The sequence below is a fragment of the Staurois parvus genome, unplaced genomic scaffold, assembly GCF_062004578.1.
Source record: "Staurois parvus isolate SC_StPar_1 unplaced genomic scaffold, SC_StPar_1.0 ptg000445l, whole genome shotgun sequence".
Lineage (NCBI taxonomy): Eukaryota > Metazoa > Chordata > Amphibia > Anura > Ranidae > Staurois > Staurois parvus.
The window spans coordinates 6543658-6568072 of record NW_028318241.1 but is presented as its reverse complement, the minus strand read 5'-3'; the positions used below and the strand labels follow the sequence as shown (position 1 = coordinate 6568072).

At 43.2% G+C, this 24415-nt stretch overlaps 1 protein-coding gene across 1 annotated transcript in view; it reads right to left on the bottom strand.

Annotated features, from left to right (window-relative positions):
• The window catches only part of SLC38A9 (solute carrier family 38 member 9), a 191350-nt gene extending 172393 nt beyond the window's left edge, over positions 1-18957 (bottom strand). The window contains exon 1 of the mRNA XM_089688079.1: positions 18874-18957. The gene's annotated coding sequence lies outside the window, so the exon portion shown is untranslated. The remainder of the gene's footprint in view (positions 1-18873) is intronic.
• Positions 18958-24415: the final 5458 nt, after the last annotated feature.

Below are 24415 nucleotides of genomic sequence, written 5' to 3'. Positions count from 1 at the left end.
GTGAATATAAAAGGAAAAAATCCATAAAAAGAAAACTAATACAGCCATAACATCTAAGAATTGGTAAATTTTGTTTTTTGGGTTTAAAGTTACCCTCCAGCAAAAACTGAAATTAAAGCCTTGAGATAAATACATGGAGCAAGGCAATAGCTGCTCAGTAGTTAAAAAGGCTTCCCTAATTTCTAGTTGGCAATTTGGTGATTTTTGGAACATGCCTGCATCTGAAGCTGGAAGACCCCTGCGGACACCTTACAGTCTCACATATACAGTAACCTGTTGGATAGTCTATGAACTCCAGGTGCAGGGAATAAAAAGTCTGCGATTAAAAGAGAAGTATGGCCAAAGTTTTTTTGTCCATATTTCTTTTCTGGGTCAGCGGAGCGTACTTACTTTTGCACTTCTGCAACCCAATATAAGCCAATAGTAGGCCACAGAGCAGCTCTCAGCTCTGAAAGAATCTTGAAACACATTGTTAAGATCCACCCAACTGCCTGATTGAAAGCTAGCTTTGGAACTCAGCATGCTGCCAAGAGCCAAAGCCAGCAGCTTCTGCCTGGTGCTCCAGGGAGCAATGGAGGAACAGAGAGCAGAGTGGTGACTGACAGTCATTGCTCTCCACTCCAAGGAGAACCAAGAACTGAGCGATTAGCGGCCATGTGATCATGAGCTGCAGCATTAAGGCGAGTATTGAGGTTTGTGTTTTTGAAAACCCCAAACTTCTTTTTCACGATAAACTGAATGAACAGATTCTAATATCACATGGTGCTTGCTTGATAACTTTAGATGTCCAATGATTCGAACATATACTGTATGCGTGTGCCTTTTCTGCATCTGGAGGCATAACTGAAACATTGCCTGTAATAGTGGCATATGCATTCTGAGAAAAAATATCTTTCAGCACAGTTGATACCACTAATGGTAAGATCTTTCATATGAAAGGGCATTTTTATAAAATGTCAGAAACAAACACCTCTGTTTTTAACCCTGATTTGTTGAAACTGTATAGTTTTTTTCAAGTGTGAGAAGGACTTTCTGTACCATTTTGTATTTTGTGCTGCTCGTGTGCACCTTTCCCTTACTGTTAGTTTCAAACAGTGGCTGCCATTGTTGCTTTTTTGGATTTGGTGCAGAGACACACTTGAAGATTTCAGCTACCATGCAAAACAATGCCTGGACTTTTGATATATATCGCTGTACCTTTATTTATGAAGCTCTGAGGTGCAGTGGTTGTCAAATCCCTGTGAAAATAATAAAAAAAAAGCAAGGTGCAAGAGGGTACAGAATGGACCCATCTTCGAAGAGGAAGGGCCTCAAACCCTGAAGTCTCTGGGTGCAGAACTCCTGACTGGACTTTAGTCCACCTATGCCAAGGTCAGGCAGGCTCCGCTCTTTAGGGACCTGCTGAAGCCAGTCTTCCGAGTATTATTTATTTATTTAGTCCAGGTACTTATATAGCGCCGTCAATTTACGCTGTGCTTTACATATATATTGTACATTCACATCAGTCCCTAACCCTCAAGGGGCAGACAATCTAAGGTCCCTAAACTCACATTCATACATACACATACTAGGGCCAATTTAGACAGGAGCCAATTCACCTACCAGCATGTCTTTGGAGTGTGGGAGGAAACCCACGCAGGCATAAGGAGAATCAACAACCCTAGTACTGCCAGGCGGAAGTGCTAACCATTTAGCCACTGTGCTGCCCAGTACTTGGAGGTACCAAGGAGTGCCCCCCACGGGGGAAAAGGAAAAAGACCAGAAAGCCACAGATGCTCCTTATGACATCAGGGTAGACCCCAAAAAACCTGCACCCTTCAAGCTGAGTGCATTACACAAGGCAAGCCTTTCCACGGTTATAAAATTTGCTCTAGGCTAGCTAAAAGGCCTGCCCAAGAAGCTGTGCAAGAAAACCATTTAGTGATGAGAACCAGTGCCAGTGAAACTCAGCGGGGTCCCAAACCAGACTATATTCATTTGCGGCCAATCACCTGCACCCATATCAAATTAAGAAAAGTGGCTGCGTCTGTGCAATGGCTTCATTCCCACACACTTATGCCGGCCATACATGGATTGACCGATTTTTCGTCCGAAAATCGGCCCGAAGAATAATCGGCCAACTTTCGCTCTGTTAGTGGGTCAATGGCACCGGTCGATTTTTGTGGTTCCTCCCCTTTTTGGTGATCGGGCGTGTTGGAAAATGCATGAAAAACGACCGATTTTTCCACTCAATGACGGTCAAATCGTACGCGCATGAGCTGTAACCTGGAAGGAACAGAAGTTTTGCCTGTTATATGGAGTGAACTTTATGACTTGGTCGGCCGATTTTCGAAATAATTGATGGCACCATCGGATTACCGAGTGAACGTTTTCGATTTTCGGATAAAAAATTGTTCGGAATTCGACCCATGTATGGCCTGCATTACATAGGCTGCCTGCACGCCGCACTTGGTGCCCTAAGTGTATAAACAAATGGCTCATTTACAGTCTACAGTACTCAGCACCCACCTGTTAAGGCTTAACTATTTAACCTATCATCCTAATTCCCATATCTGAAATGAAAATTTACCAGACTAAAATGAGAGAAAAGCAAGTATATCAACAATAAGCAAAACAGAGTTCACAGTACCTGATAGAGTTTAAACTTTTTTTTTATGCGCTATATTATTTCCAAAATACAACAACATGTAGCTGTAAGGGGCTGGTTGATTTCTGATAACTGAAAAGTCTTCAGGTACCTTTAAGGTGGCCAAAAGAACAAATTCCACCCCCTCCCAAACAAAAACAAACAAATGGTGAGACATATGCCCATCTTCTATAAGTTTTACAACTTGGGTCAGGGACAAAAGTGACAAGCTTGTGGTCAATGTTCCCCTTCAAAGTAATCCAAGCTAAAGCTGACAAAAGCAGATAACTGCAAGCAGTCATTATACAAGAGAAGAGCGCCCTCTGCTGGGTAAACTCCCCCTGTAAGGCTTGGTCAACAAACGCACAAGTGTGCATCATCCCGTTATTTGGGAGCTGTTCTGCCCTGTGTCAGGGCTGGTTCACACCGCAATTTCTACGTTCTGAACATAATTCTGCAAGCGTATTTTTTTATGCATTTTGCCACATTCCAGATGTGTTCCATACAGAAAAAAAATGCAACTTGTCTAACTTTTGCTGACTGCACTTAAACGCACTGCACAAGTGTGAACTAGGGCCACTGGAATCAATGTTAAACACTGAGTTTTTGCAGAATAAAATTGTGTTGGACTGCATCTGGGGTGAACCACCCCTCACACCAAAAATGACATACATGTGTTAATAGGACATACAGGGGCAGGTTCACATCTGTGTTCATAAACAAACAATGCGGATAAAAATATATATATTGTGATGAAGCGCTCAACTTATATAGTGTATACAAATCCTTCTTACATCAATAATATTGTGAAAAATTCCAAAATAAATACTTAATTCCCTCTTAAATTCTAACAAACTATACAGATAACTAGTGCAAAATTCACACACACAAATTATAAGCCCCCTAGTGGTAAAACCGTGAAAATTATATTACAAATGATAACACTTTATCTGTGCAAAGTGATAAGTATATCCAATTACATGAAATCAAATGAAACAGTCCAAAAAAACTTGTGATGCCACACTGTGCAAAATAATAATAAGTGTTCAATACACGGTGATTATAACTTCACTCCATGCTGCAAATGTGCTCTTCGTGATACTCTGATGTGACTCCCCTGGATTTAGCCAAAATGCCCCCTCACCTTCCACATTCGACCCTTGCGGGTCACAAAGCCTTAAATATATAATATCTCAGCCAGGTTTTCATGCTCCACTGACTCCACCGACTCAATTAAGATCCTCCTCCAAGCAATGAATTCCTCTCAGATAACTTTCCTCACAATATGGACTCATAAACACAGAACATATATGCAAAAACAAAGACAGACCTCCATAGTGCAACACTGTTTTTAATGCACTTTAAGATTTAAAACTAATAAAACACTCACATATCCTCCAACAGAGAAAAACAGTTTCCCATGTGCTATGGGTGTACTAAGGTGTACAAAGATGGCGTCCGAACCCGGAACCGGAAATACGTCACCCCTTGACCGGAAATGCGTCGACGCGTTGCGCCACGATCACGTGGCTTCTTCAGGATCCTTCTTCAGGATATTGTGAGGAAAGTGATCTGAGAGGAATTCATTGCTTGGAGGAGGATCTTAATTGAGTCGGTGGAGTCAGTGGAGCATGAAAACCTGGCTGAGATATTATATATTTAAGGCTTTGTGACCCGCAAGGGTCGAATGTGGAAGGTGAGGGGGCATTTTGGCTAAATCCAGGGGAGTCACATCAGAGTATCACGAAGAGCACATTTGCAGCATGGAGTGAAGTTATAATCACTGTGTATTGAACACTTATTATTATTTTGCACAGTGTGGCATCACAAGTTTTTTTGGACTGTTTCATTTGATTTCATGTAATTGGATATACTTATCACTTTGCACAGATAAAGTGTTATCATTTGTAATATAATTTTCACGGTTTTACCACTAGGGGGCTTATAATTTGTGTGTGTGAATTTTGCACTAGTTATCTGTATAGTTTGCTAGAATTTAACAGGGAATTAAGTATTTATTTTGGAATTTTTCACAATATTATTGATGTAAGAAGGATTTGTATACACTATATAAGTTGAGCGCTTCATCACAATATATATATTTTGTTTGCACATATCTTAAGGTATAAGGAAAAGGTGATAGCAGCGGACTTTAGGTTAAAGGTTCTGTGGAGCGCAGGGGGATCCTTTCTATATTTATTAATGCGGATAAAAACTCCTAATGCTATCACCTGGATTTGTACGGGTTGTTTTTTTGTTTTGTTTTTTAATATATTGTGCTTAGTTGCAATTTTTAAGTGAGCTTTCAGGAAGCTGTCAATGTACAGGCCAATCATCTGCCAGGGATTAATTTTTTTTTTTTTTTTTTAGTTTTGTTCATAAGCGGGCCACAGAGTGGTATTATTGTTATACAGGATTTATACAGCGGCAACTGTTTGTGCAGTGCTGTACAATATGCGGCTGCATTCACACTACGCGTTTTGTAGCTCGAAGCTGCAAAGAAGCCCAAACTTAAAAAATCAGCTGTTCTCTATGGTGCCTGACCACTGTGTCGAGGTGTGAACCGAGCACATAAACCATTGTTTATTGGGTGCCTCTCTGGAGAGCTGAATGTATCTTCTGCACAAAAATGCAGCTCTACGCACAAGTGAGAACCTTAAATACACGTAATAGTGAACAGTATAATTCACACTGTAATTTTACCTGCATTTAGGTGAGTTCAGTTTAGCAGAATTTGGGGAGCGTCCATACTGTCCTGCATTTTTCTACATTTACCAAATACAGGTGACTGTAGAGCACATAGAAAAAAAAATTCTATCCTTCAATTCCTCTGTCCACCTTGTTTGTGTGGATGGAGAAATCTGTGAAAAAAAACTAAGTGTATGGCCAGCTTAAAAAGCGGAGCTCCACCCAAAAGAGGAAGTTCCGCTTTAAGCCCTTGTCCCCCACTCGCCATTAAGGATTGGCACCTTTAGGGAGCAGAGGGGGTACCTGAATTTGACAGGTACCCACTACCACTCTTCCGCCTAGGCGATCGGAAGCGGAAGTTGTCCTCCCTCCCTCCCCGTAGTTTTCTGGGACATGTGACAGGTCCCAGAAGACTACAGGGCCATTCACAAAGCGCAGCGCTTCTAGTGCATCTGCAAGCTGTCACAGCCAGGTGCCCACACTGAAGATGCCGGCACCATGGAGAGCAGACGGCTGGTGAAACCAGCCATGGTGAGGACACCGCTGGACAGAGGGACAGGTAAGTGTCTGTATTTTAAAAGTCAGCAGCTACAGTTTTTGTAGCTGCTGACTTTTTTTTTTTTCAGGTGGAAATCCGCTTTAAGATTAAAAAAAGCACTCAAAGCAATGGGTTATCTGTAAGTACAGGGATTCTATTCAGTGTAATGTAAGGGGCATTCTTCCCAGTGACCATCACACTGATGTACTAAAAAGCCCCGTACATACAAACCGAATATCGGATGGTATACCTTCGGCCCATGTGTATGGCAACTGGTCTGACTGAAACAGCATGACCAAAAAAGATCTGCCGATCAGCTGTGTGACCTGTGTGTTCTGGTGGGGGGGGGGGGGGGGGGGGGGGGTAGTCCTTCTGCCAGAACACAAAAGCACAGCGGGGAAGATCTGTCAGTTTTTTTTTTTTTTAGCCTGCTGGTTTGAACAAGAAAAAAAAAAAAAAAGAACTGATAGGGAGTACAGGGCATAAGATGTAAATACACTGTAGTAATTATTGGCGATGTTTCAGACCGGAAAGTTATTTCCAAGAGCTCCTCTGTGTTAATAAAACTTACATTAGATCTGCTTTTCTCAACTTTTTTTGTATCATTATAATACAGGATTTAAACCTAATACACACAGGCTGAATGTTGGGCGGCATAGGTCGGTTCAAAAGAAACCGTCCGACATTCAGCCCGTGTATGACGACCAACGTCTGTCAAAGGGGCATATAAAAACTGATATTTGTTTTAATGTGTAAACCTAATAAAGGCCGGTTCCTTTCAAAGTCCATCAAAACGGTCTGGAGAGTTCTATAATGTTGTTTTCAAAAGGTATAATGCTCATGTAATTTTTCTTTCAGTGTAGTTTCCAGCAAATATATCTTCAACAAGGATGAAAGACAAAACGCTATATGCATGTTTATAGAAACATAGAAAATAGAAAAGTGAAGGCAGAAAAAAGACCAAGTGGTCCATCAAGTCTAACCATTTTTTTATTTTGTTTTGTATTATGTAAAATATATTGATATATATATATAAAAAAAAAAAAAAAAAAAAAAAACACACATCACAGTAAACATGCATAAAACCCAGTACTTCAGACAAAAACAACAAGATAAAAAAATGCCTTATTAGAAGATCAAATAACAAAACCAGTTTTTGCTGCAATATTCACCTTCAATGCGGAGATTTCCCCTAAAGTATACTACTTCTGCCATTAGAGGTCCTCAGTCTGATGAAGCCACTTTCTTTGAGCCCAAGTCACCCTGTACCCACCCCAGTCTTTGACTAGATAGTAAAAGGAGAAGCAGTGCAGTGATGGGCTCATCAATCTGTCACTCTGCTTTCTCTTCCTACTGGCATGTGTCCTGTCAGCAAATCTTACTCTCACACTTCAGCTTTGCTATACAGGGATTAGAACAGGCTGATAAAGTCATATTCAGGTACTTACACTGCTAATATTTTTTAAATTTTGTTTCTTTATACCTTAATGTATTCTCAACATTGAGGTAAAAAAAAAAAACTCAGTATGCAGCTCCCCCCAGACCCCCCAATACTTAACTGAGCCAGTGATGTGCATGAGAGCAGCGGCTGTCTCGGTTCTCTCCCTCCTCATTGGCTCTGGTTGCTGTCAATCACAGCCAGGGAGGGGGAAGTGGATGGCTGGGCTGAGCTCTGTGTGTCTGTGGGCACAGAAAGCCAGTTTAGGAGCAAGCATGCACAAGTACCCCATAGCAACCGGTTTACTATAGGGGCACTCAGCCGGGCAAGGGGGAGGGGGATTGACAGAGCCAGGAGCATCAGTGGGTGCTTACTAGCACATTATCCTGCTGAGGCTGCCCAATTTTTTTTGGGTTTTTTTTTTGGTTTTTTTTTTTGGGGGGGGGGGGGTTACTACTGCTTTCATTAATGTTTGTCTTTTATATCTGCCTAAGTTTCAAAAATGCATATAAAAAAATACGTTTAAGCACAAATGTCTGCCTTTATACAGTCAAAAAATAGTTAATATGTTCAGCAGTGTCTGGGTAGTATAAATCCATTCTCTTGGCACAAAGCAGTTTTATATTCTGAAACATCTATACAAAGAACAATACCAAATAAAAAAATATTATGTAGCAGACTGCCATGCCGACACAGCTTCAGTAGGAAATTTTTAACCCCAAACAGGGTCAGAAGTTCGCATGCTCGTATCTGATTTTTTTTTTTTTCTGATTTCCGGGGTTGATGACCTAGAACAGCCTCTTGCAACCAGAGTGCCCAGTCTTCTTCAGGGATGACTTGGCAAAATGGCCGAAAATTGTATACAAGCCAACAGGTGGACTAATCCTACCTTTTAGTACACAAAGCCACAAGTTTTTAATGTCCACTTTTATGATCTTCTAGCTGCCAGCATCCTAACAACCAATTTTTTGATTGAAAAATATACTTTATTACAGAAGTATAAAAAAACACGATATTCGTAATCGGGGTACATCTCACCCTATACTGCGACGCAGCGCACCACATTGCAATACAGTTCCAGGCATACAATAAATACATTCGATAAATACATTCATTCAGCGGTATGATGCCTGACGTGATGTGTGTGGCGAACGAATCCCCAGACCAACACGTCATGCATAACGCCGCTTACCCCGAGACCATAGCATGCTTAGAAAACATTTCCTACATTTACAAAATCATGCAAGATACGGTTGGTACAATTTACAATAAGCATCGGGTATGTGGGGGGAAGGGGGGGGGGGGGAGGGGGAAAAAAGGGGTCACAGGCCCGAAGCTTTATTGAAGGGACAAAGACACGCAAGGGGGAGTAGGGGGAGGGGGAGATCTTCAGATGTCCTCTTCCTCCTTAAAGTCCATCAAGGTATAGTCCCTGAGCAGACTGAGGATCAGTCTTCGGCAGTCCTCAATGGACATCCTCTCCCGCTGGTGGATGAGGCGCTTCCTGGCGCACCATAAAGCGTCCTTAAAACACAGCACCCGCCAGGCGCTGTCAATGTCCTCCAGAGTAAAAGTTCCACAGAAAAGTCCGTTCAACACCCCAAAGTGTGTGATGGCTGTCTGTGGTACAAAGTCCTTGAGTTCGGGTTCCAGGGCCCTCAACAGGTCCTGAGCAAAAGAGCACTCCCAGAAAACGTGCTGAGCCGTTTCCTCATGGATGATGCAGAAGGGGCAGTGTCTGTATCTGCTCAGGTTCCTGGCATGCATAAATGTCCTGAGAGGCAATCCCCCCTGGATAGCCATCCATGCCAGGTCCAATGACATAATTAGTTGATAAGGAGGATATCGGGTGCATGCACAGCATCCTTGTTTATCCCTGCCCGTCAGCACTGGGGCCACATTAGCAGTGAGGGAGAGAAAACAAAAGAGACGCTAGAATACCAGTCGGTACCAGTATGCAAAGGTGTATTTGCTTTGGAAGAATAACTCACCTCTGATGTTGGGTGTACTGGATGTGTGTAGAATAGTTTTTTTACATTTTAGATTGGGGTGCCTTGAGATTGTGCAGAATTGTAAAGGGTGCGTTGACTGAAAAAAGGTTAAGAAACACTGTCCTAAAGGACAACACTGACAGCATGCTGGAGTATCCAATTAAACTTCCATCATTCATACCACCATTCAGTGCTCATCAGGCAATCGAACACACCTTTAAAATCACCTCTTCCTTTAAACGTTGGCCATATGTGAATTGAAATTTGCAAAGTTCAGCAGGGACCAGCGGATTTTCAAGCCATGTATGGCAATTGTGCTTGAACAGAATTCGATCTACCAATTGAATTCTGTTCAACTGCCCTGTCAGGTTTTAGACGCTCAATCAGCGCTGCAGGCTAGATACTGCAGTGCTGATCTGTGCACTTTGAAGGCAAGGAAGTCTCCCTGCTGTCAGAATACAATAACACAGCGGGGAGGATACATTGATGTGGCTGGGGGAATCTAGTCATTTTTTTTTTTCATTTAATCTGCTGGCTAAACAAAAAAATATTACTAATGTATGGGTGGTTTAAGTGATCTCAAACATACCGTATAAAATTCATAGATTTAACCACTTGCCTACTGGGCACTTATACCCCCTTCTTTACCAGGCCGATTTTAAGCTTTCAGCACTATCGCAATTTGATTGACAATTGCGCGGTCATGCAAGATTGTACCCATATGAAATTTTTATCATTTTTTTCTCACAAATAGAGCTTTCTTTTGGTGGTATTTAATTGCCGCTGGTCACTTTACTTTTTGCGCTATAAACAAAAAAATGCAAAAAAAAAAAAAGTTTTTGTTTCTATTATAAAATTTTTCAAACAGGTAATTTTTCTCCTTCACTGATGTGCGTTGATGAGGCAGCACTGATAGACGGCACTGACTGGCATCACTGCTGGGCACTGACTGGAGGCACTGCTGGGCATTGACTGGCACTGACTGGCAGCATTGCTGGGCTGCACTGATGGGCACAGGTGGGTGGCACTGCTGGGCACTGATCATCAGGGCACTGATCATCAGGTCCCTGATGATCGGTGCCGATCCCTGCTCCGACAACTGCCGGTTCTTGGCAGTACTTTCTTCGCGCTCTGACAGCGAAAAGAAAGTGCAGCCGACAACCGGCATTTGCATTTCCCAGTGATCAGCGTGTCATTGGACATGGCTGATCACGTGGTGAAAGGCCGTTGTGATTGGCCTTTTACCACATCACGTGATCAGCTGTGTCCTTAGGACACAGCGATCAAGGAGATTGCCGGGGGCACTCAGGAGAGCGCGTTCTGGGAAGATGTCATATGACGCCCTCCCAGAACTGGCCGGACGCAGTGTAGCCGTCATTCGGCTATCTGCGGTCGGCAAATGGTTAAGGGGCCCATGCACATGACAAGACATTGAACTGATCTTGCCGGCTTCGGACAAATCAAGTAATACCATGTTTTTCAGGTACCTGCAGACAGACCTGCACACAGAGGCTTCTCGAGGAAGTAAATCAGGTTAGAAAACGTCTGTAATTTGTTCCTGATGAGCAATGCTGGAGGTATCTCTGTGCTATCCTCCTCCCCTCTGCACAGGCTAAACAACTTATGTTTAGAAACAACACAGGTGAAACCTGTACCTTTGAAAAACAATTGTTTACAACTCTCCATACAATTTATATGCAGTTTAAAATGACAAGCCACTACTCAGATGCCCAAGGCTTCATGCAAATGGCAAGTACATTGTGCAGAGCATGTGTAGTCACATTCCCGGGACCCACTGGCTCTGCATACAACTGTCCATTAAGATGAATTGAAGATGTACGTAGTTGTGAACTGGGGGTTGTGCAAAGCACATGCATGCGCACCGACATACGCTCCAAACGCAGATAGTGTGTGTAGGAAGCTTACATTAGTGCACAAGTGGCAACCCCCAATGCACAACCGCATACAGCTGCCTCTTTCAATGCATCTCAATGGGTGGCTGTACCCAGAGGCAGCAGATCCAAGAAATGTCTTTCACCTAGGTTCAAACGTATGCGGATTTCAGTGCGCTTCCCAGTTTACAGAAATGCACTGCAGTTCATTCAACAGGATTTTCTATGGAACTAATTCACATCTGTGCATTTTGAGTCTGTGCAGATTTTTGAAAAGGTCAGTGACTTTTTTTTTACCACAGAAAATTGCACTTTACAAATAATAGACTTCAATAGCATAGCACCAGACCCAAAGGGCTATGTAAGGATTGGGGGGACCACATACTGTTTAACAACCATGTTTTATGCTGGATACTGGCGGCCGCTCGCTCCTTGACAACAATTTAAAGTCACACAAAGCACAAAAACGCAAAATGGATAAAAAAATGCATCAAAAACAGGTGTGTAAAAAAAAAAAAAAACGCATCAACCACAATCTGCAGAGATGTGAACCTAGCCTTAGGCAGGCACTGGCATGCGGTAAGTATATTCCCTCCTCTATTATAGATAGGCTTTAAAACCAATCTCAGTAGTAAAAAGCCCCCTCCCCCTTCCACCCCCCTCAAACTGAAAAAAAGCTAAATGTCCATTTTACTTACCAAAAGCCATTCTCGAGATTCTCCAGTCTCAAGTACTCCCTCTTCCTTTGTTTACATTAGGGGAATCCATCTTCATGTGTCCACATCACTGTCTGTGTGATGTGTATACTTCCTATTGGCTGTCCAGTGAGAGGGTCCTCTCAGGATCCAGCAGAGAAGTGATGTCATCTCAAGGGAATGGCAGGGACTGGCCAGCAAGAAATCAAATACAGTGCTAAATTGAGGTCCCATGCACCCAGAAATGGCCCCAGAGACAGACCTGGTCAGAGAACTCGGGTGAGTATAATGGTTTTACATAGTAAGGAAGGAATAAAAAAAAAAATTTAAAAAAACTTTGCAGGATAGGCTAGAGGGGGGAGGGAGGGGAGTATTTTGCCGGAGCGGAGCTTTAACATGACAACCATTGACACTGCTGAGAAGATGATTTTAGCACACTAACAATGTGAATCTCTCTAGATCAATGCAATAAACATCATTCCTAAACTTCAGCTTCATATCATGCATTGACATCTAACTGCTCTTTCACCTCCTGTATCACTATTTATTTTAATATATACCATAATTATCCAGAGTACAACAAAAGGTCTCTGGATTTTCTGTAACAATAACTGACCAGACAGTAAACATGTAGAACAGATTTTGACAAAGAATATAACAACAAGGGCCCACTCCTGATTAGTGCATTTCTATTCCACATGCCAACACACCTGCTCTACATTCATTGCAGGTGAATCAATCGCTGCACCCAAAAAAGATAATTAAAAAATTAAAGAACCAGGACGATGCACCTTCAGAAAATTGGAGAACTTCACATTTACTTCCTTTTGTAATTTATATTTTATAAATTACATCTAACTGGGGGAAGGCTCAGTTCACACTGCCGCAACATGGGATTTAACTTGTGAGACCCAAAGTCGCATGACATGTGAAATCCCATGTTAGTCAATGACAGCGATCTTAATTAGAACTACTGAAGTCGCTCCGACTTTAGAAAAGGTTCCTGTACTACTTCAAGGCGAGTTCTATTCAACTATTCTATTGACTTTAATGGAAGTCGCCTCAAAGTTGGATCCTCATCTATACTGAAGTGATTTGGATCAGACATTACAGGAAGATTACCCTGGCATTCCCTGAGAGTTGCTTCAGAGCAGTACTCAAGTTGCCTGGCAAAGTCACACTGTAAGTCGTGCAACTTTCAGGTATTAGTAGTGTGAACCAAGGCAAATTCAGAAGATAATGAATTCTAAACTGATAAGAGTGGTAAAGAGTTGACTTTGTGCATGCTTTGACAGTTCTTGGGAAATATTAGTGCCTCCTTTATATTTATTCATTAAAAATGTATATAACCTCTAGGACACATTCACACCAGAAGCGTTGGGACTATGCTGGCCAGCCTTGACCAGCACAGTCACAATTTATTCCCCATTATCCAAGAGCATCCCACCATGTTGCAGTGATGTGCACAGATTTAAACTACAGTATTTGGTTTTTGTCGCAGTGCGGTGCAATGCGAACCACCACAATGCGCTGTGCTGCATCAGATTTGTTTCACACGGGCTTCAGCTTGTATAAGAGCACTGTGAACAGAAAACATTTACTAAAAACTTTCAGCAAGCTTTTGCCAAGCAACTTTCTCCAAGCCCTTAAACTGCCCTTCAGCTCCAGTTTGGCAATGTTATACACAGATCCTAATGGAGGTGCTGATAGTCATTTTAACCAAGCTGCTAGCAGGCTTTCAACAAGCTTCAAGAAGTGCTGAACCCTGCTAGCAGTTTCTTTAAAGTGGTAATCATTAGGATCTGTGTTTAACATTTACAACATGGAGCTGAATGGTACATTAAACTTCAACAAAGCTTGCTGAAAGCTCTACAAATGCTTTGTAAATCTTGTTGTTCACACTGCTCTTACACAAGATAAAGCCTGTGCGAAATAGGTCTTAGCGTTACGAATGCATTCTAATGCAGCTGCTGTTGAAAAGACCCAATGGACTGTTTCACATAGACTTCAGTTTGTATAACAGCAGTGTGAACAGCAAGCTTTGACAAAGCATTTATTTATTTCAGGTACTTATATAGCGCCGTCAATTTACGCCGCGCTTTACACATATATATTGTACATTCACATCAGTCCCTAACACTCAAGGGGTGTACAATCTAAGGTCCCTAACTCACATTCATACATACACATACTAGGGACAATTTAGACAGGATCCAATTAACCTACCAGCATGTCTTTGGAGATGTGGGAGGAAACCGGAGCACCCAGAGGAAACCTACGCAAGCACAGGGAGAACATGCAAACTCCAGGCAGGAGGCGCCATGGTCGGGAATCGAACCAACGACCCATTTACTACAAGGCAGACGTGCTAACCACTAAGCCACTGTGCCACCATTTGCAGAGTCTTCAGCAAGCTGTGCTGAAGCTTTTAAAGTACCATTCAACTCTAGTTTGTAAGTATGGCAAGCTGACGAGATTTCTTTAGTAGTGATGAGCTCAGGTGTGTTTGGACACGAGTCTATGAGCCTATGGAATGGATTGAAGCTTGACAGCTTCTTGGCGGGATAGCACACTAGTGAGGCGCTAAGGTAAGCAAGCCCACCAGGAAGCTGTCACCTGTACTGTATCAGTCATCTGTGGCTGGGGCATTCCTCACCCAGGTATACAAACAGGAATGTTGAATTTTGATCTCCAGACACATGTAGTTCTGGGCAGATAGTTTTTTTTTTTTTTGACCTTTATCCCTGCTACGGGCAAGTAGCAGGGCTCACCTGTCAGGTGGAAGCATTCGGGCCTCCCAATTGCTTCCACACAGTGCCAGCCAGACATGTCCGTTCCCCTCCCCTTCTTGTCCTGACCGGGAAGTGAAGTTATGACATCACTTCTGGGTCCCCATTGAGAGATTCACAGCCATGGAGGCCGGAAAAGAATGTAATGCGGTGCGATGTGCACTGCATTACATTCAGTGTAGTACTGGTGAGACATTCAGGGTCTTTTAGACCTTGGATGTCTCAAAGAGAACCTGTCACCAAAAATCATAACAGAGAACTTTCACCCCTACTTGTTGAAAATAAATTAAAAAGTTGTTTTTTTATTGTATAAAATGTAGGTTACACCCAAGCACATAACATCCTATGTAGAAAATATAGGATACTGAAATTCATCGCCATTTCACGAGCGCATGCAATTTTAAGCTTTGACATGTTGGATATCAGTTTACTCAGTGTAACCTTGTCTTACATTTAAAAAAAAAAATAGGGTAATTTATTGCTTTTTTGTGCCCTAACATTAATTAGCGTGTGACATAAAAATTGGAACTAACGCCATTTCATTCTCTAGGATCTCTGCTTTCAGAAAATACGTTTGAAGGTCTTCTATAATCTTCAGGCCTAAAATGATTTTTTAAATGTGTGCAAAAAACGCAAAAATGGCTCTGGCAGCGAAAGGGATAAAAGGAAACTCCAACACTCCCCTTTCCTGAGCAGCACCCAATCAGTGCTCACTATACTGCAAGGTCTTTCCCTTCCCTGCTAGTCCCCGGGTGTGGTGCTGGAGACAGGGAGAGGAAGAAGAACCCCAGACATTCCTAAATCACGAATTTAATTACGGTTTTGGTTAAAAAAAAAAGTTTTATCTGGACAAGTAGATTGTCATGAGGGACAAGTAGACTGGGACACCGAATTAGTCCCTAGACAAGTAGTTTTTTCAAAAATTTCCACACCCCTGAATACAATGGGCATGTTTGCATGCAGCTGTGGGCTGAAGTATGCATTGGACGCTTATTGGCCCAGTACAGTGACAACTTTCTGAGGGGCTCACTCAGGTGGGTTTGGACCAGGAACCACACATAACCCAGCTCCTCATTACGCTTCAGGAAAACTGTATACAGTGACACATAACGGCAAACAAAGTGAAACATAGATGTTGGGTATACATTTACACCTTACTCTTATCCATGGTGCCTATCCCGCCAGGAAACTGTCATTGTAGTCCACAATCATAAGCAGCCAAGGCATTGCTCACAGTTACATGTATACACCCCCTTGTATGCATATGGCTGCAGGGTGGGGAATGCCTCAGCCGCTTAAGACCCTTATTCCACAGTGACAGCTTCCTAACAGGATAGCTTAGGCAGGTTTGGACTAGTATCCACGTGCTTCTGAGCTCATCCCTGGTACCTCTATCTGGTGAAAAGCATCAAGCCTGGATTTTAGTGTGCATGATATTTATTCCACACTGGATGAGCATCTATGGCATTATAACTACACTGTGTTGCCAAAAGTATTGGGACGTCTACCTTTACACGCACATGGACTTTAATGGCATCCCAGTCTTAGTCTGTAGGGTTCAGTATTGAGTTGGCCCACCCTTTGCAGCTATAACAACTTCAGCTCTTCTGGGAAGGCCGTCCACAAGGTTTAGGAGTGTGTCTATGTTTGACCATTCTTCCAGAACGCAATTGTGAGGTCAGGCACTGATGTCAGATGAGAAGGCTTGGCTCAGTTTCCACTCTAATTCATCCCAAAAGGTGTTCTATCAGGTTGAGGTCAGGACTCTGTGCAGGTCAGTCAAGTTCCTCCACCCCAAACTCGCTCATCCATGTCTTTCTAGACTTTGATTTGTCCACTGGTGTGCAGACATGTTGGAACAGGAAGGGGCCATCCCCAAACTGTTCCCAGAAAGTTGTAAGCATGAAATTGTCCAAAATGTCTTGGTGTGCTGACGCCACAAGAGTTCCCTTCACTGAAACTAAGGGGCCAAGCCCAACCCCTGAAAAACAACCCCACACCATAATCCCCCCTCTACCAAACTTTACACCTGGCACAATGCAGTCAGGCAAATACCTTTCTCCTAGCAAACACCAAACCCAGACATGTCCAATCAGATTGCCAGACAGAGAAGTGTGATTCATCACTCCAGAGAACAGGTCTCCTCTACTCTAGAGTCCAGTGGCGGCATGCTTTACACCACTGCATCCAATGCTTTGCATTGTACTTGGCGATGTAAGGCTTGGATACAGCTGCTCGGCCATGGAAACCCAATCCATGCAGCTCTCTACGCACTGTTGTTGTACTAATCTGAAGGCCACATGAAGTTTGGAGGTCTTTAGCTATTGACTCTGCAGACAATTGATGACTTCTGCAAACTGTGCGCCTAGGTGCTTGAGTTTATACACCTGTGGCCATGGAGGTGACTGGAACACCTGAATCCAATGATTTGAAGGGGTGGCCCAGTACTTTTGGCAATATAGTGCATTTTACACCTTAGGGACCATATTCCTATCCAATATTTTTTTTTTTTCCACAGGTCAGAGTTGTATTTTTTTATTTTTTGTACATATTTTCCATAAGGCTGTGTGGATATCAATGCATATAAAAAGTACATACGGTGCACATGATATGCAGTACTATATATAACTAATCTGCAGCACACAGCATTTTAAGTAACACACCAGTAACAATAGTCCAGAGACTCCAAAAAAAGGTTGTCAGATACTTTCTTTACAATAAAGTGCATAATTATTAGACTGGCAGATCCATTTAAAGGGGTTTCCTACAAATTCATATTCAGCTTATTGCGCATATATCATGCGCATCTGGTGAGTGCGCATTTCTTACAGTCTTCCGCACGGATTAAGTCACACGAATTTATTGGATGTTACTAGTGCAATATAATTTTATGGAGCACCAATATGCTGACCTGGGCGCGTCAAGCCTGCACTAAAACACTTCTGCTGATAAAAGACTGTTCACATGATCACATTTATGTTTGGTGCCTGAATAAGCACTTTATTGACTTATATCATATATCACGATATAATCTAGATAATCTGATTATTATTGATTATATTACATAACTTATTTTTTATTCCTATAGAATATTTTAGCGCTGCACTGTTTCTATATCTTGATATTGTTCACAAGGCTTTAGGGTTCCTTTACTGGTCCATATGCAGCTTGCGGTCTTTTTATCCTGAGCGCCCACTGATTTTTTGTTGTATTTGATCTAATTATTAGACTGTAAACTCTCAGGAGCAGGGCCCTCCTATCCCTCTTGTATTGGAAACTGGACTGTCTCCCTTTCTATTGTAAAACGTTTGGCACTATATAAAGCAATAATAATAAGCAAGCTTTATTTTTTTTAGAGCGTAAGCTCTTCAAGGCAGCATTCACAATCAATACTCTGCTGTGTGTACTGTGTTTGCACTTTGTATATCATAAACTCCAAGGAGCTGGGCCCTCCTATCCCACTTGTATTGAACTGTATTGTCTCCTGTTATATTGTAAAGTGCTGAGCAAACTGTTGGCGCTATATAAATCCTGTATAATAATAATAATATGGGCATTTCTGGCTCTCACTCACTTTTTTTTTTTTATTTATTTCAGGTACTTATATAGCGCCGTCAATTCACGCAGCACTTCACATATATATTGTACATTCACATCAGTCCCTAACCCTCAAGGGGCGTACAATCTAAGGTCCCTAACTCACATTCATACATACACATACTAGGGACAATTTAGACAGGATCCAATTAACCTACCAGTATGTCTTTGGACTGTGGGAGAAAACCGGAGTACCTGGAGGAAACCCACGCAGGCAGACGGAGAACATGCAAACTCCAGGCAGGTGGTGCCGTGGTTGGGATTCGAACCAACGACCCTAGTACTGCCAGGCAGAAGTGCTAACCATTTAGCCACTGTGCTGCACAGCATTACATGAAATGGTGACACCATAAAAAACAATAACAAAACCATGAGCCGTTGTCAGTGTGTATTAGAGGGAGAGATAAACTCCATCCATATGCCACATCAAGATGTATGCAGCCTGCAGGGAATGAACACACTACCCCAGACCTCCATGCATTGTCACATACACAGGAGGTGACTGCTTCTACAGTACATGGCTGACATAAATGACATGACTGTACATCTACATGCTAGAAGCCTGTACACACAGCCGGACTGACTATATAGCAGAAAGCACAGAGAAGAAATGCTGTACCTTTCACACGAGAGTCAGGCTCCTGAACACCAACTTGCTCTGACACTCAGCAACTTCCCTGTGAGCTTCAAAACAGGATACAGCTGAACCAGCTCAGGCGCGCCGACTCTGGACTTCCGGGAATTGTAGTCCTTCGCTGGGCAGTTCATACAGTGCAGAGCAAGCTCTGAACTACAACTCCCAGGATGCAGCGCGAAGCCGCGTGAGTCTTGTTTGGTTGGCCGGGTGTATGAGTCAGGGAAGAAGAGTGAGCGCTCAGTGCTGACTTCAGGATTCTTGTAGCAGCAAAGAGCAGGGAAACTGCTGAGTCTGGTGGTCACTTCTCTAAATACAATGAATAAGTGCTACAAAAGGAAATACAGTGGATGTGATAGTTCATTGTATTTGTTATACTTCAGGATAGTTGTCATTGCTTTCAAATACCTTTCAGGAATATTTTTTACCTGAACTGATTTTTACAAGAAGTGTGCCTAGGTCAGGGGCGGACTGACCATTTGGGAACTCGGGCAGTGCCTGAGGGCCCAGGGTCAGTAGGGGGCCCCATGAGATGCCCCTGGTACCTTTTTCATAGGCTTTGTGGGTGTGATTCGAGTTTGGGCAAGGACACGGGCCCCATGGTCCTCTATTGCCCGGGGGCCCCATAAGTTGTCAGTCCGCCCCTGGCCTAGGTTAAGGTGGTAGTAAACTGCGATACAGAAAAAAAGAAACTTCCCCTGCAAGGTAATGTCATATTGTGTCAGTATGCATCACATACCAGCACATTATGAATGACGTATGTCCAACAGAGTAGTGTTCCCCCTGTGCTTGATATGTACCTATAAAATATATATATACTAAGCAGCTAGCAACTCAAACCTTTACCTATAGGTGAAAATTCAAAATAAACAATATGGTGCAGCGATATATATGCATAAATAAATATAAATCAGTGAAATAATCCTCAGGATCTGTATAAGACGTGCGAAACTGAACAATTATGAATCCACATGTAAGGTCCTATGCTCGGACCTAATAAGTGAGCTGGTATAAATAAGTGGTGCATAAAATCAGATAATACACCCACTCCCTACCACGGGATAAATAACATACACCAATTGTGTACACAGTGATTCCCAAATGCGGAATATGGATGCAAATATAAAATAATAAAGAAATATTGTGTTAAAAATGTATACACCTATCTGTGTATACACTGAATCCCAAATGCGGGATTTATTACAACAAAGTGACAAGGTGCTCAAAACAGTAAACATATAATAAAAACACACAATTAATCAAGAAGCGAGAAAATTAAAAAAGTCCAATGAAAGTGCAAAGATCCAACTAAGGTGCTTCACTGCTCCAGGGCATGCAACATGTGCAGTGTATGTGCACACTACATGAATAGATCATCCTTCACATGAACGTTGAGTTCTCCTCTGCACTCTGAGCAGAGAATGGTGACTGTTAGTCACCGCTCTCTGCTCAGCCCCCCCCCCCCCCCAGCGCTCACTGGAGCGCTGGGCTGTGGAGGGGGAAGGAGCAGCTGGCTCAGGTTCTCAGCGCTTCCCTGAGAGGCTGATCCAGGTACCGCTCTGGTCCCCAAGGTGGATCCTGACTTTGAAGTCGGGATCTTAGACAAAGTGCTTATGGTGCTTGTGAGCTACTATGGTGAGTTTCAATTGTGCTAAATTTAATAAATTAAACAAATAAATCCACATTTGGTTCGCTGACACTCAACACTAACTCATAAATAGTGCTAATAACTCAGTATAAATAGTAAAAAATAGTGTAGTGCTCCTGTGATTATTAAATAATTTAAATATAAAACATGTAAACTAAAAATCATCAAATATGATAGATGTGAATGTGATAAAATTAAATATATCCTTAAATGCGTGAGAGATCAAAAATATAAATGCTATTTAAATATCCAGCAAAAAAACATCAACGGGTGAAAATTAAATCAATAAAAATATAATCAATATACTGGGAAAATTCATATAAAATCAATATATTAGGAAATCCACAACAGATATGTGTCCATAAATATATATATATTCCTCTTTAGCTGTTAGCATAAAGGACCTGCTATAATGGTTGGATCAATAATGCTTTTTCTATGCGCTCACCTCCTTTTTAGCCTAATACAATTTAGGCTAAAATAGCTTTTTGTTCTATATGAACAGATGAAATGTTCCTGTGCCAGAAATCCTTCTCAAATGATGTATCGTTGTAGTGATCTTAAATTTCCACCTGGTGTCTCTCCCATGCACTGATCCCTGTGTTGGTAATGGATGGATGGATTCCTCCTTCTCACCTCCAGGGGTCTAATTCCTCCTTGTATTCCCTCCAATACTCCACATAAGCAATATCAGGAAAGAAGAAAAAACATAGTGCTTTATCCTTTTAGGTATTTTATTAAAATAAGCTGTGTAATACCACTCACAATATTCAAAAATAAATTGCGCCTTTTTTGGGGTTATGTGAGAGCCTTTGTGTGTGTAATGCACACTTCCTATACTCACCGTGAATAGCCGAACAAACGTGGTGATGTCAGAGCCCCTCCCCTACCCGTTACGCCACCAGATCACGTGGTTTCATCAGGGGATGTGATTGGACGCCACTACTTCCATTGACTTTATATAGAACCCTCGGGCGCCATTTTATTGAAGTCCGCATGCGCACGGCCATATTCCTGGGCTCTATTATGGCTACACAAACATAGTGTAGTTTTAAACGATGTATACTCCTCATATTGTCACCATATTTTGTCAGCTAATCTGTTGTATTGTTACCCACAAAGGCTATAACCCCACCATACTCAACATAAATAAAATTACATAATGATCATGTTTATACCTATACATTCTATACTATAGACCAGGGGTCCTCAAACTACGGCCCGCGGGTTACATGCGGCCAGCCGAGGACATTTATCCTGCCCGCCGGGCAGGGGCGTATCTGCCGCAAGGCAAGGGACCAGGGGCGTATTTGCCTAGGGCGGCAATTTTCAGGGAGGCGGCACAACGGCAGTGCAACCCCCCCCAGGGCCGCCATGGCTGAGGGACCGGCTGCAGAAGAGAGCGGAGTGGTGGGCGGATCCCCGCAGTGCGCTCAGAGCGTGTGAGGGGCGGGGCCCGCTGTCAGTGTGCCGGTATCCAGGTGAAGGCCAGAAGGAGGAAGCAGAAGAGGACGAGGTCAGGGGGGAGGAGCCGGCCCGCTCCTTTGCAGCCGCCGCCAGAGAGAGGGGGAGAAGGGACACAGGCACCCGTCCTGGAATGATCCTGACACCATCTGGAGGGGCCACTGCTCAGGTGAGTGCTTGGAGGACTGGTGCTCTCTCGGTCCTGTCTCACTGTCCCCTGATACACTGCCCCCCACCTGTTCTACTTCCCTCCCCGTCCCATTGCCCCCCATCCATCACACTGCCCCCTGCCCCCACATGTCACCCTGCCCCACGCCTGTTCCACTTCCCCCTCTTGTCCCCCACATTGTCCCACTACCACCCATCTGTCCCCACTGCCCCCCACCTGTCCCTCTGTGCTCCTCCTGTCCATCTGCCCCTCACCTGTCCCTCTGCGCTCCTCTTGTCCATCTGCCCCTCACCTGTCCCACTGCGCTCCTCCTGTCCATCGGCCTCTCACCTGTCCCTCTGCGTTCCTCCTGTCCAGCTGCCCCGATCCTGTCCCATGTCCCGTCACGCTGCCCACCACCTATCCCTCTGCGCTCCTCCTGTCCCACTACCCCTTACCTATCCTTCTGCGCTCCTCCTGTCCCTCTGTGCTCCTTCTCCTCCCTCCCTCCTCTCTTTCCCCCCCTCCTCTCTTTCCCCCCCTCCTCTCTCTCTCTCCCCCCTCCTCTCTCTCTCCCCACCTGAACCAGTAATCATTGATGGCAAGGAAGAATATGAGGTTGAAACCATTGTTGACTGCAGGAGAAGGAGGAATCAACTCCAATATTTAATTAAGTGGAAAGCATATGGTCCTGAAGACAATTCGTGGGAGCCAGGGTCCAACATCCATGTCAAAGAGTTAATCGAGGCATTCAAGCGCAGGCATCCAGAGAAGATGGCCCAGTTGGGCATCCGGAGGCTGCCCTTAGGGAGGGGGCACTGTTAGGGATCCCGTCGCCGTGCGACGGCGACGAGTCCCCTTGGGCCGTGGCGGTGCGAGTGTGCAGGCACGGGAGCATGCGACCGCGCATGCGCGGTAGCACAGAAAACCTGCGCATGCGCAGTTAGCATATACGTCACGCCAGGCGGGCTATTTAAACCTGCAAAGTGGTAAATCAAATGTCTTCTGGTCTATTAAGTTCCCAGCTGTATTCCTGATCCTGTTACCTGTACTCCGATTTGCCTGACCACGAAAGAACTCTGCCTGCACTGACCTCGGCTATTCCTGACCATCCGCTTGCCTGCTCCTTTTGTACCTTATCTGTCCGCCTGATACCGATCCCGGCTTGTCCAACTCTGCTGCTTCTACCTGCACCTGTACCTGGCTTACACCCTGAGTAACATTATCTGCGGTGGCACCCACGGTTCCGGACCTGGACCGCATTCTGGTTACCACCATATCTGTCTGCTTCTGCACCCACGCTCCGGTGCCTGGTTCCAGTCCACATCCTGAGTGCCGCCATACCTGCCTACTGCTGCACCTACGCTCCTGCACCCATACCTGCACTGCATCTGGATCTCCTGGGTTCCCTGCCACCGGTTGCCAGTCTCAGACCTACTTGGCACTCGTGCCACTCCTGGCTCTGCGCCCACTGTTTCCACTATCAGGGGCTCCGAGCGGGAGTTGTAAGAGGACGGCCTCTCCACACAAGGCTCCCCTACCAGGTACGTGACAGCTACACTATTTTTTACTATTTATACTGAGTTATTAGCATTATTTATGAGTTAGTGTTGAGTGTCAGCGAACCAAATGTGGATTCATTTGTTTAATTGATTGAATTTAGTACAATTGAAACGCTCACAAGCACCATAAGCACTTTGTCTAATTTTACACACTCATTTTTAACTTGTTAGAAGACACTATGGAGATTTTCACTTATTTGGAAAATAGAGATTTAAATGTGGAAAAATTATTTGAAGGGGAAGACAAAAATTAAATTAGTCTTAATAATATGTTTAGGAAATTGAAAATTATTATGGAGAAAAAAATAAATACTCGGTGGGATATTATCACAATGGAGAAATACATCAAGGAGAAAATGATCCCTAGAAAACTGAGGTGTGAATTACCAATTAATGATGGTTTAATAGAACTTGAGGATATGGAGGAATGGTATAATTTCTTTAGTGAAAAAGGTGTGAAGTACTCCAATTTTTAATCAAAAGAAAGCAAAGGCAGATGAGGAAAATTGATACTATCATAAAAGAATATAAGGATAAAATAGAAAAAATTAAAACTCATCCTGAATTTGACAAATTTATGACTCAACTTAATAAAAATGTACATAAAAAAGACTCAGATTAAAAACAGAAAAAAAAGAAAATATCAAAGGGTAAGCCAAGATTATCAACTAAAACAAGTTTTTAAATGGCAGAGTAATCCCATAG